Consider the following 19,137-nt stretch of genomic DNA (forward strand, 5'->3'; position numbering starts at 1 on the left):
TTACTTAAACTTTTCTTTTTGTGTCTATTTATCTGTAAATATTAAAGAATACCATCACGACTGTCTAATTTCAAATGCGAATTGATGTTGCTTGAGGGTAAGAAAGCATGTTTTAGGGCATGGAAACTGCTATTTCCGAGCTGTCAATGGTCAGCTAATCAGAATTGGAGTAGGGCCATATAGCCCTTTTGGTCTATTGGCTATACTTGGTCTTTTGGCTATATTATCCATAGGAAATATTTCAATGTTTGTTATACACAAAGAGTTGGCAAAGCAGAACAGGATAAACACCACCTTTCGTGAAAATTCTAATTAAGAAATTTACTGGATATATGTACTGCAACTATTTTTTGGTTTTTGAATTAATGATTTGAATGTTTATGTACCCCTACCATACTAATTTGTCTATATGTGACAGCAATGGGATTTAGCAATTTTCTACTTGACTTCAAAAACCATTAAAGTCATATAACACTGACAGCTCTTTGGCTTGAGGTTTCATCACAGAAGTGAGTGGAAGCAATTTCTTATCTGATGTATTCCAACAATTTTAAGCAGATGCGTCTCAGGGAAGACTTTTTTCAAAATCCTAGTTAAAAACTGGTTCGTGAACCGTGATTGGTTTATGTTCGATATCAGATTATGATATTTGGAATATTTTATTTACCTTACGGTCTACTTTTCACCTCAATTAACTTTGAGTTGCAGCAGTGATAATGGTTATTAGACCAGTTGTAAAAGCTGGCGCCTAACTTCTTGGTTCGATGATATCATAACCTTTGCTTTCAAGATGGCATATGTATGTGTGCTCGCGCGTTTGTGACGCCAAGCTTGTAAACACAATATCTGAAGAAGGGAAGGCCAGACCAACTGGTGTATAGAAGAACCACATTGAGAACAAGAAGACTACTGTTTTGATCATTTGGAGTCACCAGATGTCAAATTGTGAAAACTTGTAAACACGAAATCTCAAGAAGGTAAGCTTGGACATACCATATATTTAATACATACTGTATATGAACTACATTGAGTACAAGAAACCTATATGTTTGTAGGATGTCAAAGGTCATTTGGGGTCATCAGAGGTTAAATTGTGTAAACATGATATCTCAATATTTGGAAGCTTGGACAGATCTCATACTTGGTTGAAGGTGTATAAAATTGAGTAAAGAAGCCTATTGATTTGGTGGAGGTCAAATGTCATTTGGGGTAAACAGGTAAAATTGTGAGTTTTTTAAACATGATATTGCCAAGAGGAAACCTTGGACAGAATTCATATTTGGTTTGTAGATGTACCATATCAAATTTAAGGAGCCTGTTATTGCTTTTGGTCAAAGGTCATTTGAAGTCAACAAGTGCCAAAGGCCCTGAAGTAGGCAATGTTTTTGAAACTTCCAAGTTTGCAGGACTGAGCTGCTACAATTTTCTTTACACCTACTGCACACACTCCGCCAAGGTTTTCTTGCCAATCAAAAGCAGCTGGTAATGAGCTTTAACATCATCAGCTCCCAATTTTCTTGTTTAAAAAGAAGGGCACTGACTTATGTGTCGTTGAAAAATTATTAAATGTTGACCAATTGTACACAAATGCTGTTAGTGTTACATTGATGTATCAAGCTACCTGTAAATTAAGAGACCTTTTTGTACTGGACTTGCACTTCCAAGTGCATGGTGACCCAAGATGAACACATTTACAGACAAAACTCCTCTGTAAGAAATGTCAGGATATGCATTGATTGCTTTGCCAAACAAAATTTCCATCATGGGATTAGCCTTTTTTCTATAGCAATTCAGTCACATCATTACATGCACAAATGATCAAATTCTTCTTGGAAACTGAGTGGCTTAGTTTTATCTGTTGGTGGACTTGAACCACCTGCTGAATAAATTCTGCATCACCTGAACAGATTTTGCCAAACAAATAACCAAGAAGAAATAAGTTACTTAGACGACAGTTTACTAGCACCTTGAATACTGAAATTTAACACTTCCAGACTTATAATCTTTTGGTCTCTAGACCTAGCGTAGTGCTGATCTGAATGTATTTATTGTTAATGTTATTAGTTTTATTACTAGTTACGTTTATTAGTCTAGTAGGAAAAAAACGGATCAGAAGGGACACTCAAGTCCCCATCAAGGACAAAACTGAAGAATCAAACACTAGAAAGTTACTACCCTTCCTACTACTGGAACCATCCATCCAATTAATGTCAGGAAATTAAAGTCATCCATTATATAACAACAACACCAAGTTTAGCAGCCTCTCTACCTTTAGTAATGGTTGGTGAATTACTCTGTTAAACAGCTGTTTATACTAAGTTGGGGGGACAAACTAAAACGAATGACAGCGAATGACAATTGACTTTGTACAGGGTTAATTATCATTTGCGAATGACAGCGAATGAAGGCAAATGACAACGAATGACAACGAAGGACAGTATTGAGAAGAGATGGAATGATTAACGGAGTGGAATAAATGCGGTTATTGGTTTTCTGCGTAAAAATGATTTGAGGAAAATCACATATAACGTGGTTGCAGGGTTTTGGTGTAATTTACGGATAGCAACCACAGGGAAATTTTTAGTGTGAGAATGCGCTTGAGTGCTGTGCTTTTTACCTCTGTAGATTTATATAGAAAGATAACTGAAGCCGTTTCAAGATTATAGTATTGTTAGTTTCTAACAATTAATATCGGAAAAATGACGTTAAATTTACTTTTCAAAATCAGACTTTAAATCTTTTAATCTTGTCCGTACTTTATTAGATCTAGATACCCACGAAGTCTGAACTGTGATATCCGGTTGAAGCAAATGTCTGTGCTGTCATTACTGTCATTCGTTTTAGTCAACGCATTTTTTTAGTGTGTACAACATATTGTCATTCGTTATGTGTAACGCAATTGTCATTCGTTTTAGTTACACCCTAAATTGGGGGTCGATGGGAGCAGGCATAACTTTTGATAAGGATTATGGTTCTAATTGAGGTGCTTATAGGCAATTTGAAAGCAATGAAAGTCAGTCATAGTTCTATTATTATCAAGTATAGGCTAAATGTTATGCCGTTAGGACTACCTTAGTAAGTTAGGGCTTAGGCTACGTATTGAGGCCTAAGCTGAGTCAGCTACAAAGCCTGGCTCATATACATTTCTCAAACGTAAAAAGTTCAAGTCAAGAGAATACATTTAAGTATAATCTTTACGTACGGGCTTCAAGCCCATGCTCCCCAGTTTCCGTCATCTTTAGGTTAATTTTCAGCCTGAGAAGCCGTCATCAAGAACTCATACATGGTACCAGTAATTTCACTTTCCATTTCGCGCCAATGCCATAGGAAGAATAGTTGGAGCTCTTGGAAACGGAAGTGACGTTAGAGGTCAACTTGCCTGTTGACGAAACACCTTGGAACTAACCTCAGCCGCTGAGGACTAGCAGGTAAAAGTGGTCGGATTTTCACAAAATAACGTTATTGCGTTACTTGACAAATTGACAATTCGTCCATATGAGTCAGTTACACACTGAGACGTGAGACTGGAGTAAGCTAGGCCCTAATAATTAAATAGGCAAAGGCCTAACGTTTACAGCTCGTATGGCACCTGTACCTATTTATCTGAAAACCAAACTCATGATGAGGGATGTGTTGAAGATCCATGCGGATCTTCCAGGCAGGTAGGTCTAGGCCAGGGTTGTCCAACCTTTTGCAGAGGAGGGCCACATGGAATGATTATGATGAAGGAGGGGGCCGCATGAACCCTAGCCTACGCTCGATTTTTTGCCCGAAGCCCAAGGCAACAAAATGTGAGCACTGCGAGCAGAGCGCACTGATTATACAGTTGTTATTCTGCCGATTCGAAGTAAGCTTTCACATTCATATGGTACAGATTCTAAAGTCAGGCCCTAATGGTACTGATTTATTTTCCGTCCTGATAAAACGGATGAATAAAGTTCAGCCGCTCGCCCCTCCCCCCTCCTCCACTGAGAGAGTGTCACAAAAACTGACCTGTATGCAGTTTTTTGGACGCAGAAGGTTCGGATGATGATTATATAGCTTCAAATTGTTATCAATATATCTGCTCACTAAAATTTCGCACCGTAGATAATCTCTGGCGGGCCGGACGCAGCCTTGAGGCCAGTCGGACTGTGGCCCGCGGGCCGTAGGTTGGACAACCCTGGTCTAGGCTATATAATGTTTCTTCTCCAGTCCTACATTTGTTCAAACAAGAAGATATTATTCCTACTTCCCCATGATATTTCAGAAATATGATAGATTTGAAGACAAACAAAGGTCTGATTGAGATATTGAAATGCAATGGTCTCCAATTGTGTAAACTCATTGAACTTCAATAGGCCTGTACATGTTATGATATTCGTTGTAAATTGATTGTGCCATTAATAACATTGTCTGCAAAAAAAAACATTTTTACAGGTTGCACAAGATTATTCTTCCCCTGATGAAGTCTTCTCAAAATAGGTGGGCTGTGTGGAATGCAATGTATTTTCCATGTAGTGGAGACTTACTCCACATCCATGACTTACTCCACATTCATCATATTCATACATTCATCTGCTGATGGTTCTCCAAAGTTTCATTCCCTACAGTATGTGTGGCAATTGTATTGAGGTATGATTTGTTCTTTGACATTCAACTCCAAAATTGGACTTCAGTTTTAAAGTTCCAGGTGCTAGAAACATAGACCAAATTGATTTTTTTCTTTTTGGAACTTGTTAGGCCATTATATAATCTGTTCTGGTGATGCAGAATTCATTCAGCAGATGGTTCAATTCCATCAACAGATATCATACAGCCATACAGTTTCCAAAAAGAAGGTCAAGTATTCGGCACCATCATGAGACTTGTAACAAAAGGAATTACAGGATTTTTCAATGGCAAAGCTCTCGTTGAATTTCCTCACATTGTCTACATAGGAATTTTCTTTGTGATACAGTAATCTAGCTTTCTAGTGTCAATCACTCTACATAGCAAATGCGAACAGTAGGGGTAATTTTAAAGTTATCATGACTTCATTATAGACCATCCACTGGTGTTCCAATGAAAGGCTCAAAATGAGTTGTTAGCTTGGCAGCTAACTTCAGATTAAACAATAACAAAATTGTTTAAAGAAAATGTGTTTGGATGTTGCCATCTCAGACTTTGGAACTACTGGAACAGATAACTATTATAGAGAAGAACAGCTTTCAGCAAACTGGTTATCCACCATAAGCCATGTGTATGGAAATGTCTGTAGTTAGTGGACCTGAAGTTTCCCACCAGGATGCTCTGTAGGCTAGTGTAGGCCCATATGTTTAAACAAAAGAAATTTTTATTACACACATAGGCATACATTTCTCATCAGCGAAACAAATTGTTGAACTATGCAAATATTACAGCATGTTGGCATGGCTGAGCTAACATTGGATGATTTTGAGCACCTCTTGTAAAGCCAATGTGTTCATAAGCACTATTAGATGACTGGAAAAAAACAATATTTTCACTTGTATGTAATCCATTTGTGCTTAACTTTGCACCTAACCACCCCAGATAAAGTTATCATGAACAATGTTCATCTTGTATAGTGTTCTCCATAAATTCTCCCTTCGTATTTGTTATTCTGTGTTCCCCAGTTTTCCATTAAGGACATGCATTAGTCACTGAATCACATATAGTATCTGTTTAGTTTTTGTCCATTTTAGGGCACTGTACCACCCCAGAAGTGTTTAATACTGAAACTGGTAAATGGGAAGTGGTGGACACAGCATACATAAGCCTATGGAGAATTGGGGACAGCATAATGAACACATAAATTGGTGTCACTGTTCCTATGGCTAATAGGCTATGTAAAGGTCTCTTGTAATTTCTTTATATTCTTGCAAGGAAAAAGTTAATGAGTAAAATGTTTTGTGCAATATAGAGGCCCAGTTAAAAGAAAGTAGATATGCATTGAGAGTGTTTCAAGTAAATCACTAATTCCAGGTCGGGTTCCTCTTAAAGGTGTACTTTATTGGCTAACTATGCTAGATATTAAAATATGGTCACCTTTGGTCAATATTCTTAAACTTTTTTTTATTACAAACTTTGAGGAAAATTCCTAACTGGGACATTTAGTCATCTTGTGTGTTCCTTAAAAATTTCTGAGAACAGTTTGTATAGTAAAGACCTCCAGGAAAGTACTTTTTGAAAACTTCTAGCAGTTATAGCTTGCTAGAATTTGGGGCTTATACTGACTTCCTTTAAAGCCAAAAGTTCGACCAATCTCTGTTCCAAAATACCCCCAAAAGTATGAACAAGTATTGTTATTCTATAGTGGCTGACACTGGGAACCACCACCTGTCAGTCAGAACTTTGTAGTACTTTAGGGTGGAGGTTGATGGGGTGGGGGTATCTGACTAAAACTGAGAGGTGTTGCCAATTAGAAGCATAAACACAGTATGTCTTCTGGGAAACAATATTCTTGATAGGGTTACAAGCAAATCACTTATAACAAAGAAGAAATGGAAAAATAGAGGCTTAACTTTAAACATGAAGGTAACCTATGGGTTTTCTCTCCTGACCAATGCAGTAAGTACAAGGCACCTTTCAGTATGTGAAATGATTGTGTTTATCCCATGGTTTTAATTTGTTCTATACTTCTAGAAATAATTAAAAATTCATTGAATTCAATGCATCATACTCATGGTTTCGTCAACTTTCGTGGGCAATGACTTTGTGTAATACCCTGTAATACCCAGGACACCTTGAAGCAGGAGCCACGACAAAGCAAAAACATGAGAAATGATCTGCAGAAAGTTATGAACAGTTGTTGATTTTTTTTTTAACTTCCTGATATCTACAAAATATATTGTATTGCTTCCTAACTATTCGTTTATTTTACTACATTTTATTCATGAAGGCACCAATTCAATGCAAAGTGTGTTTCTTGAAATGCCGCGAAGATGGAAACAGTTGCTGACAACATCTGAAGTACGGTGGTTTGGAGCATTCAGTGTTTATGTGGTCCAAGCATGTTACAGCATTTGTTGAGTGAAATAGTGAACCATAATAACTTGCACACATCCACTAAGAAAAGCGGAGGGGTGAGGTGGGGAGGGTGGGCGAGTCGAGAGTTTCAGGTACATCAATCCATGGGCAACTTAATGTATAAATGCCCTAAATATTATTATTCATCATCATTCTTATTGTTATTATTATTATTATTATTGTTGTTGTTGTTACTATAATTACTATTATTATTATTGTCATTATCATCATTCTTATTATTATTGTTGTTGTTACTATTATTATCGTCATCATCATCGTTATAATGATTATTATTATTATTATTATTATTATTGGAAAATCGTTGTTGTCATCATTATTACTATTATTAAGTCTTCGGAGGGGGTGGAGTGGTATAGGCAGCTGGGATTGTAATGATTTTTACAGTACATTTCAATTAAGTTTATTTCAAGCTCTTTATCACATCTTTTCTCTTAACCTATATATTCATATTTTGTGTACCTCGTGTATTTTTACATTTACACTATATTTTTGGTTTGAAATAAAAAGAATAAAATAGAAAAGTCTGAGTCATTGTATTACAGTTGCTGTAGTTCTCTGGGCATTATATCCAGAAACAGGCCTCTTTTTGATTCCTTGCCAAAGGCTGAAGAAATCAATGCGATGGTGATTGTGTGGGTTTGCGGGTGTGTGTGTGCATGTTTGTATGTAACACTTTCTTGTAAACACGATATCTCAATAATTGAAGCTTGTATTTAACTCATACTCTACATGTGGGTAACCCATATTAGGACTACTATTGTTTTTGGTGGAGGTCAAAGGTCATTTGAGGTCACCAGAGGTCAAACTAAAAACCACTTAAACTGCTTGTAAACACAATATCTTATAGGTGGGGTAACTTGGAAGGATTTCATACTTTGTATGTAGATGGCCCATATTGTGTTGAAGATCCCTATTATATTGGACACGGGTCAACAGTCATTTGAGGTCAGCAGAGGTGAAAGTCTGGAAAACTTGTAAAAAAAATTACTCTAAAAGTGAAATTGCGTTAATTTCCAACAAAGCACGTAGATTGCCTTTGGTGAGAACAAAATCGCTGTGGAATTTCATGCGTGTCAAACTTCCTTTGAGGTCAAGAGGAGTAGTTTTCAGAAAACCCATTCTACGGTACCCATCATCGACCATACTGTCATCACATACATGTTTCTGCCCTACGATGATGCGCAAGCCTATATCATTTTGTCGTCCGGATCAGGCATCCGTACAAAAGTGTCGCAACGAAACCGGTATATACAAGCTGCATTTCGCGTAAGTTACTGAGTTCCTGTAGGTTCTCTCTGGCCAGTATCTTTGTAGTAAGCAGTAAGATTTTGATATGTACTTGGTATGTCGAGGATCCATATCAATTAAAGAACCCTATTGTTTTGGTGAAGGTCAATACAGCCCAAACTGTGAAACCTACAAACATGATATATCCAAATCTCTCAAGTTGAAATCAAAGCCCTAACAAAATTTCACCTATGGGCAAGGAATCACTAAATCTTTGACTTTCTGGTTTCTTATTTGCTCATTACTAGGCTGCTCATTGTCCTTTTGTAAATGATGTACTCATCCTTTAAGAAAAGTGAATAATAAAGAAAAATACCTCAGTAGCACGGCTAATAAATGAGCAGTTATGTAAGATGTTTGAATAGCTATACCTACCGGACCAAAGTTCAGCAGGCTGATTCGAAATATACCAATAACAGATGAGAACAATTTGCGGAAGGAAGGAGTGCTTCTATATAAACCTTCACATGATCAGCTATACACAATAGTGCACATGTTTTGTAGCCTATATAGTCCAATACACCTGTTTTCTTAAAGTTATTCCGTAAGAGTGGGGGGGGGGGGGGTCTTTGAAGGGGGGAAGGGTCCGATCTTCGAATTTTATGGCTTATTGGGTCACTAGTTCCCAATCATATTCGAGACGGATGCTCATACCATTTCTGGTTTAGAAGTTAAAAATGGTTAAAGTGCTCAACTGGCCATATTTTCAAACTGAGGCTAAAAATCGAAAGAAACTTGCAGAACTAATAGTTCTATAGAAAACTTCCCCACCTTCCAAACGAGTGTGATAACGTCACAGAATCACAGGAGAATGGCATGTCCAAAATATTAAAGTCTTAAGAAAGTCAAAATCTTGGTTGGAACTAAATTTTATATGTGCGGCATTAAGTGGGAAGGTTTTCGACCTCGAAAAGAATTTTCCAAACAATTATGGCGTTAACCCTCACCCTATAGGTTTACCATTAGGGTTAGCCTGATTAATTATGGTGTCTAAATGAAGAGGTCTATAGGAAGCTGAACCTCCGAATGCATATTATGGCAGACCGATGCTTTCACGTGATATCCATGTATTAGCTCAGTGTAAGTTTCTCTCCATGTGAGGGCGCTTCATAAGAATACTTTCTAGGGCAAACACCACAGCACTGGAAAGATCTGTCAACTTGAAACTTATAATTACCTTGAAAGCTAATTGCAAAGGTCGTTTTGAAAATTAAATCCCGATTTTCCCGTCTTTTAACTCCAAGCGGATGTGATGTAGTCGTGTACGTCAATATGTCGGAAATGCAACATGCAATGGCATAATAATTTGTGGCGTATATACAGCATGCCACTTTCTCTTACTTCTCACGTTTCATATCTTTTCTTTTCTACTTGAATAAAAGTCGGCATGTTAAAAAGACATAAACAATTTTTAAAAAATATAATAAGAAAGTTACCAGAGGTCGGAGGCAATTGAAATGACATTGAAAAAATGAGCTTTGTTTTTCATATGTAAATATAGAATTTCAAGCCAGTCGGGCAAAGTTTACATTGGCACCAAATACCGCTCCACAATATAACGTCATAAAAATCGATAAAAATACTGTTTGCCCTAGAATTGGACTCGCTGGGTCCATTGATGCAATGATCAGGACGATCAAATGCATTATTGTAGAAAGTGGGAGGAGAATGAAAGGGTAGATAATTATGATATCATTCCGAGTCTATACAGCTAGGGGAGGCCAGTGGCGTATCCAGAGGGAGCCAGATTTTTTACTTTCAAATTTGCTTTGTGCTACAGTCTTGCCCCCCCCCCAAATGAAATCCAGTGATGTATTCAAAATACTTCTTTTTACATTTTTTTCGAGTTCTAATCAAAAGTATTCATACCTCAGGGCTCATGTTCATACTTCATGTAAGGTCAGAACTTGGAAATCAGACCGAGATATTATACATTTTGGGCCTTTATCATACCCACATACGGAGACCGTTGATCAATGTCGTCCTACAGAATAAGCGCCAATAATTTGGCCGGTTGTAACTATTACAAACTAACGCTAGCAACCCATGTGTATTTTCAGCGACTTATGATGCCACTTGTGGAGAATTTTCACTGCACGTATAGGCCCAATGGGCCTAGTGTAACTTGTTTGTGTGGAAATCTGGGCATGTAGGCCTAGTGAATTAGAGTAGCTAATTTATTCATTGTAGGCCTATCCTTTTCATAATGTGCGGAATTATGCAGAAACCACGATGTCTCTGCAATAGAGGTACATTAAGTGAAAGTGTGTCATGTTCCACTGAACCATTGGATGTGTATTTGTGCAGACGAGGTGCCCGTTAATACATATATTTCTTGGTAATCCCTACCATCAACCATCGAGGGGTTTCCTCTTTAAGAAAATCTTGCCCCCTAATGTTAGCTACGCCACAGTGGGAGGCCACGTTGACTTAGAACTTATGTTGTTGGTACAAGACCACAGATGGGACCAAGGGCGGCGGAAGCACTTTTAATCTGGGGGGGGGGGGCACCGACATCAAAGGGCACTTTGCAGAAATTCGATTAGACTGATGCAGCCTTATATTTAGTACCCTTTGTAACTCTTATTGTATTATCTTATTTGCGTATACACATCACTCCATCAACACCCCCCCCCCCCCCAATAAGGAAAATATGCATAGGCCCTACTAGCACTGCAATATCCAATGTGCAAATTGGGAAACAAGGAACAAGTTTTCTTTTGAGACAAAATGAGGTGAAATCATGCTAGTTGCTAATGTAGGAATCTTCCGAATTAGAGTTTATTTCTTGTTAATATCTTAACAATTTTTTCCATTCGAAATAGCTTTGAGTTTGACCCACAGAGATTCATTAAAAGTCAGGGGCGTAGCCAGGATTTGCAAAGTTGTATTGCACGACTATCTGAGCGGAGCGCCACCATCAGTTGGCGCGGAGCGTAAAAGAAAATTGTTGGTTTTACAAACCCCTCAGATGGCCGGAAACGGCTCTTCCCGAGTGTTCATTCTGGTTCCCTGGCCTCTTGCTAACTTGAGACACCTCAATTTTTATGTAGAAAAAGGGCACATTTTTAACCTGAGGAAAAGTGGGGGGGGGGGGGGAGGCACGTGCCCCCCGGTTCCGCCGCCCTTGGATGGGACTCACTATTGTTTATAGTCTTTTCCCGATTTAAAATGTCTCATAGTTAAAATGGCAAGCGAATGTGGCCAAAGAACACTTATATTAACAGAGGGCGCTCTTGTTGGCTTACATTTAGAGTTTATTTATGTTCTACTTACATTCAGAGCCATGTATACCTCTTTGTTTCCATTAATGTAAAATACATAACCTGTCATTTTTCAAAGCTCGAAGCCTTAATGTGTTGAGATGTTTCATTCTATCAGACCAACCTATGAGGTTATTGAGCCCCCCCCCCCCCCACTCCCCTTGGCAGTAGTATACTGCATGATGTTGGTGCGAAGAAGAGTTTTGCCTGACCATTGCCTTTTCCAAACTTAAATGATCGGGCTGTTGTTTAGCATTAGGAGTGCTGTTGTAGGTGCAACTTCTCGAGATTTCCCTACAAAAACACTTGGTTATGGGGGAGGGAGCAGATTGGAAACGTTATACATAAATCAGCCTCCCTAGAGAGATAGTCATGGTAGGGGGGGGGGGAGACACACCCAAAATGTTCTGCTCAGTATGTGCGGTACACATGCTGACGGAGTTAGTGTGAAGGTTGGTTGCAATGGACCCCCCCCCACACACACACACACCTACCCAGTGTTAACACTTCAAAGATCAATATGTACATTTTCTTTTCCTTCACAAAAAAAGTAAAGTACAACTTCTTCTTCATAACACCTAGTCTTCGACTTTCCTTGTTTCATGCCGTGGCATCAATCCCTTTAATCCAATTTAACACTCATTTAGCAATCAGGACTTCGAATTGTAGCAGACTGAATTGTTTGTCACCTTATCTGAATATTCAATGTGACAGCATTATGGTCTGCTAGTGACCGTGTCCAAAGAATGCAATAGCTTTGTGACATAGTTGTTACAACATCAAATGATGTTATAGCATCACAGGCAATTGGGTTCATCTAATAATTTTAAATTATTTTTTGCTCGAGAGCACCATGACAAGATTTCTGTCCCTTCCGTAATAATAACAATGTCAGGAATGGGGATTTTCATTCATCTGTCAATAATAGTTAATGAAATAAACAATAAAATACCATTATCAATTGCGACTTGAGTTTATTGAAATCACCAAGTACAGTCCTCTTGTTGCAATGTCACCAGATGTCACTAGAATAACAAAACAAATCGCTGCTTTTCCCAGCAACTAGATCGTAAGTAGAAATAAGCTCATACTTATTTACATATGAAACACAACCAGCTATGGTATTTCCAAGATACATTTGGCATAGCAAGGTACTGTCAACCAGAATGAAAACATTTCATGGTTCCTGCTGCTGCTCATTGAGTAACAGGGAACACTCCAAGTATTTAATGATGAAGCAAGATCAATAATTGCCTTACAAAGCCACACCTCCTCATAAATACACACGTTATCCATTATAACACACATCGCCATGTGTAAGCTACCTATCAATAACACACTCACCTTTGATGAAACTGTGACTTATGGTTGTCTACTGTAGGTTTAACCCTGTGACCTCATTAATATTCATGATATGAGCACCAAAATCAATATTTTTATCAACTAGTTATGGACCACCCACCCACCAAATATAGCACTGATCAATCATAGCCCTTGTTGAGTTATCGTGTATACAAACTTAAGTGTCACACACATACACATATACACACCGACACACCGACCTGACTACAAAGCTTTCAGCAAGAAACCAAAACTACAAAATGCCATACACAAAATGCACATAATTTAAGTTTGCTCTTGTGTTTGATCCAGGCACAATGCAACATGATATTTCTTGTTAATTAAACAAAGAGGTAATTGCATACTTCCTTGACAGCAAGGAAATGTTAATTGACTGTCAAGACTGACTGAAACCACAGAATGTTTAACATACAATGGGTGGGTTCATTTGCTGCAATGTTCAGAAAATAACATTATATGAACCCTGCTGAAGGATAACTATTTCATGCCACAACAAATACCTTTTCACAGTGTAAAGAACCTCTTTAGACTAAATAGATCTGTCAATAAATGAACAGAACATATGTCACCTGTGATTTGCAAAAGGGCATATTTCTATAGCGTTTTAATGTTAAAATTTGTTATTTATTTTAACGTTGTTTAATTATGATAGTAACATGAGCAAATACTGTATACCTACAAACATTTTCTGCCACACCCCTTTTTTATCATCATTGAACAACCATTCCAATTGTTATTCTGCTTGCATACAGTGCTTTCTCAATTGACTTGAATTGTGATCAATAATAACATTGAGTTGCTTTTTATAGTTATTGGGATCATTTGCTTGATCCTATGAAGTTTTACAGTACCTAAAGGAGTAAACATATATAGAATGCCTGCAAAGGTAAAATACTAACTGTATCCAAGGACAGTATTTAACTTATCACAATATGAGGTTAATTGCATTATACCATACTGCAGCTTTAAACAACTACATACACATAAACCTGCAAGACCAAGAAATATGCCTCCTCCCAATCCATTGCCTTCTCAGGTATGCATAGTATTCCTTTAATATTAGCAATCATGGCGGGTGAAAGACATATAAATTGATAAAACTAAATTACAATTTTCAGTTGGAATGTCCAGCCAAATCAGTCTCCATGTGATTACTGTCATTTCTTTCTGCTACTACTTGCACTCATGAAACTTTCTCTATGAGGCTTCTTATGCCCTTCAGCATGTCTCTTGACATAAATAGAATGAAAAGATAACAATTTTCAACACAATATGCATGAAAATATGAGTGTGATGTCGGGTATTTTTGTGAAGTATTTGCCAGTGTTGCACACTTTTGGCAAAAGTTTTGCTCACTGCCATAGGTGAAATTATTGAATTTCTTGTCATACAATGTCTCAAAATTTTGCCAACAGATGATTGAATGAACAGTGACTAAACTAAACTGAGAGGATGAACATTTTAAGTTGCCACAGAAATGCTTGTGGTTGCAATTGTGACCTTGCAGAGGAAATTGCATCCAACTTTCACAAAAATCCATCACAAAAAGAGTTTCCAGAGCACTTAAACAACCATAGATACATGTAATACAGCTAATCCATTAAAATCACACTAAAGTTGTGAAATTTTAACCCTTAATTTACATAGCTTTTTTTATACTACTGATAAGTTACCACTGTAAACTGGTCATATACAGTATACCAAAAGATTGAGTGATTTGCAAACCCTGAAACTGGCATGTTGTATGATATGCTGCAGGTTTCCTGTAAACAAGGCTCTACTTGATTCATAAATAAATACTCGACCACATCATGTGTCAAGGTGAAAGAAAAAGACATAATTTTATAGAATTCCTAAATACAAACTGTAAATGATGACATCCTAGGCTGCTAGCACAGATACATGTACGGTGAACAAACTTACCACCTTGATCTATTACATGTTAATACGAGTAGGAAGCTAATTGTATTTTGCCAATTTTGAGCTGTCTACATAAACTTAATAGTTCAATCTTTTGTCAAGCAATCCCACTTGCCTCAAACACAAGACTGCAGGGTTTAAAGTTGGTAAAGGATGGCTAAGCCAAAGGCTGTCATACAGTTGCAGTGCTATGAGGGGTTTTCACACCGCCCATTCAGTAGTTACTTCAAAAAGGTACTGTAGAAAGATGAATAATAGATGGATAACAGCTAGATAGATTGACAGAGTGAAGATGCTGAGTCACAATATATCAAGTGGCATAGCTGGTTCGAGCTAAAAGTTACATTCCAATATGGGAGAGTCTTTCAAATATCCAGTTGCTCAGACTTACCCCAGTATTTTATATACACTGTGCTTGCTCTCCATTAACCAGGTGCCACTCCATTAAACTATGGAAGAACAACATTTTGCTCCAGAGTCTTCGTTCATAGGAGGCATCCATCATGGACATACTGTTATTTATCATGATGGCAACTTCCATAGACCAGTGATGGAACCATGCAAAATATTTTGTGTGTCTTTGAGTGCAGCTTTACTTTCCTTTCCAATGTTTTTGGTTGTGCTTCTACTGCCAGCACTATCCTTTTTTATCAGCATGTTAACGATCATTGACATCTACTGCCAGGGTGTGTTTTCAGTAAACCATCTTTTGAAACTAAGGCCAAATTGGATAGTCAATGCTTTTAAATGACATATGAAGTTCTCTTGGATCTCATGCTGATCACCTGTCACAATTTTATTCAAATAGCTTAACACCCTGTCCAAACAAGGATCTCAATCACTGCAGTTTACAAAGTCATTACAAACTAAGGGCTTCCAATTCCATCCACAAAAGTCCATGAAATACGTACAGTATAGCCAGGCTATAGTGCTGAATAACATGTGGAGTGAGTACTTGGTAATAATATTATATTTATCAAATTGCAGACAATACGTTGCACATTGTTATACGGTGTACATAGGACAAACAATGGGGCATTAGACATATTGTGAATCACCTCTGGGTCAGCATGACGCCCCTCCCCCTTGGATTCACCAGTACAAAACTAAGTATTGATCCTAGGCCCTAGGGTACTATTACTTATTAAAATACCAGAGTGAATGGCCGTGCATGACACTGGCAGTACAGTTTACAGGCCTAAGTAAGGCTAACACAGTTACATTCCTAACATGCAGTTACGCCTATCATAGTAGTATATAGTATTACTACTAGTAGCATACTACTACTACTAGTAGTAGTAGAACTAGTTTATACTATGCCTACTACTAGTAATAGTTGGTAGGCTATATCGAAATTCGGACTTCTTCATCAATTCCAAAGCGCCCGAATCGACCGCTCGCCATTTCTTCATTTCTATGATCCTTCAACTTAACTATACACGCTTGAAGTCGGGCTCGAAGTCGTCATTCTTCTCGTCTACGCTTCGCACTTTGTTTACATCTATGGGCGCAGACATCTTGATTAGGGGTGCTTGGCAGCGATTGGCTGAAACCCCAGACCTTCTCTAAGATCTATTTTGATTGGTGCTAACATACTGTGACACCGTCACCCTCCTAGTCACTTCGCCCAACAACCATTTCGCCCAACTGCCATTTCGCCCAACCAGCCTGGTCATTTCGCCCAACCATCTTAGTCATTTCGCCCAACCATCTTAGTCATTTCGCCCAACCAGCATGGTCATTTCGCCCAACCGTGTTGGTCATTTCGCCCAACCTTATTTTTACTAATATTCAGTCAAAATAATATTACTTTTTCTATTCCACTAGTTCAATTTGATTTATTTTGGGTTAGGTTACTTCGTAATAGGTAAATAAAGTGGTCCGCTCGATATCGATCGGAGTCTGATCAGTTATTTTGGGTATAATGGGAGGATTACACTACTTTAGGCGTTTACGCATACAATGGAATTTATACTATTATACAAACAAAGGGGAATCGGTGTGGAATAATATAACCGTTTCTATTTCACTAGTTCAATTTGATTTATTTTGGGTTATATTATTGGAAGTTATATTATTATTATATGGAATTATATTATTATATCCTGTAACGTTAACAATTCCCGAACGTTTCCTTTTGAAGTATCACATTTAATCAAGGTTGGGCGAAATGACCAGGCTGGTTGGGCGAAATGACCAGGCTGGTTGGGCGAAATGGTAAGATTGGGCGAAATGGCAGTTGGGCGAAATGGTTGTTGGGTGAAGTGACCTGCTTCCGTTTGGCTTACGGTGGTGCAGCGGTCAGAGAAACACTCAAAATGCAATACCAAGTGTTTGAATCACTGTGCTTTGGAACGTAAGTGAACGCCCAGAGTGCGATACCAAGTGTTTGAATCACTGTTCCATTGATACGTAAGTGAAACACTCAGAATACAATACCAAGTGTTTGAATCACGGTGCCATTGGTAAGTAAGTGAAACACTAAGAATGCAATGCCAAGTGTTTGAATCACTTTGCCTTTGGTACATAAGTGAAACACTCAGAATGCAATACAAAGTGTTTGGTTTTGTTCCCTTGGTAAGTGAAACACTCAGAATGCATTTGGATTATACGAAGTGCTTGAATGTGGCACTCAGAATGCAAAAAGGTCTCAAGTACAAAACGTTCTTTTTTTCATAATTGTTTTCATATTGTTCGAGATACGAAAGTATGTTACTGACGAGGGCCAGATGGGAGATTTTCATCATGAAAACCTCTACAATATTTCTCCTCTATCTATTTTATCTAGGCATTCGGATCGATTGATTTCAGTAAACAAAGTTCCCGTTGAACAGTTCTCCTTTAACTTCATCCTCTAACCGATTCGTTCTCTCTCGGTGATCGCGTTGGTAATTCTTTCATGATTAATATTTTTCTAAAACTTAACTCATCAACGGAACGAATTATATTTATTTCCGTATAGCCAAATTTTGTTTATTTTAGTCTTCTATAATAACTAAAGACCAATTGTTGATTTCTTTGAGAACATGAAATTACATGTCGACATGTTCATACGTAGGGAATACCCAGAAAGTTGAACAATTTATAGAGATGCATAATGTTCGGCATGGCTCTCGTTCTCTCGCCTGGCTACGGGCCTATCTGTCGACACATACCAATCAGTCATACCTTAATGCCAAACTTCATTAGTTTACGAGTATGTTACACTCAACACTTCTTTGAATATGATATATGCAATAGTGCTTTATGCCATTGGTAGCAGAACAATGATCGACAAAAGAAATAATTTGCCCATAATATCTCAGTGACAAATATGTTATCATTGGTGAATTGTCATGACAACCAATCAAGCTTTCTCTCTCTCTCTCGCTCTATTTTCTTCAAGGCTGTCGAAAGAAAGGTAAATGGCAAAGTTATTCCAATTGTGGCGATCCTCGAAATCGGATTCAGATCAGGTAATTCAGGTGAAACAAGATACGTCCGGCGTCTAGAAATATTGATGAGCTAAAAGCACGATTCGACACAATGTTAGGTCTAAGTCATCAGAACGCGTCAATGAAATGTGAATGTATAAACTAACAATTATAACTCAGGAAAAAACTGTCACCCCTGCCCACCACCCCGACACCCCAAAAGTCTGAATAGTTGCCAAAATGTACTTTCGGATGCGATCATATATAATCATAACATTACCTTTACTCCATAAGGAACTATGGCAGGCAAATAGAGAACATAGCCCACCACAGTATGGAACGCCGAACGTACATTTACTTTTGTGTTCTTTGAAGAGTTTGGTGTTGTACAAATTGTTATACAAAAAAGCGAAAAGCAAAGAGGCTTAGAAATATGAGGAGAACGTTTGCTGTTTGAGTTGTTTGATGATATCTAACACTATTTCATATTACTCGATTACATACGGTCAAAGGTAATCAGGCTGAAAAGTCTAACGCAATGTCTAAAGACATAGAACGAAGTTAAAGTGTAGTTTTGTTCACTGCCAAATTGTAATTAAGCATATTCAATGGTGTATGGTAACTTGGTGTTTCGCCAAACTTCGTCCCTAAATTATAAATTAGAAGTGTTTAAGACGTGACTGTTTGTTGAGAAATTGATAATTGTAGTTAAAATGTACTCTTACATTAACACATCAAAAAACTGGAAGTTGTGTTACCTAATGCAGGGATGGTTCAAGTTTCATACGTGCTAATGAATCCAGGTAACTGAGTACATTTATGAAACCTACTGGTTTTGGTAAGGGTCAAAGGCCCACAGAGGT

The 19,137-nt window shown here is 37.8% G+C and overlaps 1 protein-coding gene and 1 long non-coding RNA gene across 2 annotated transcripts in view; both read left to right on the forward strand.

Moving 5' to 3' along the window:
* The window catches only part of LOC139964326 (uncharacterized), a 270,207-nt gene that overhangs the window by 48,770 nt on the left and 202,300 nt on the right, over nt 1-19,137 (forward strand). The window lies entirely within an intron of this gene.
* Nucleotides 17,617-19,137, forward strand: part of LOC139964332 (uncharacterized) — a 39,082-nt gene continuing 37,561 nt past the window's right edge. Inside the window, exons 1-2 of the long non-coding RNA XR_011791945.1 lie at nt 17,617-17,749; nt 18,247-18,316. This is a non-coding gene — a long non-coding RNA (uncharacterized lncRNA). The remainder of the gene's footprint in view (nt 17,750-18,246; nt 18,317-19,137) is intronic.

This window comes from Apostichopus japonicus, chromosome 22 (genome assembly GCF_037975245.1).
Source record: "Apostichopus japonicus isolate 1M-3 chromosome 22, ASM3797524v1, whole genome shotgun sequence".
In the NCBI taxonomy this organism is placed as follows: domain Eukaryota; kingdom Metazoa; phylum Echinodermata; class Holothuroidea; order Aspidochirotida; family Stichopodidae; genus Apostichopus; species Apostichopus japonicus.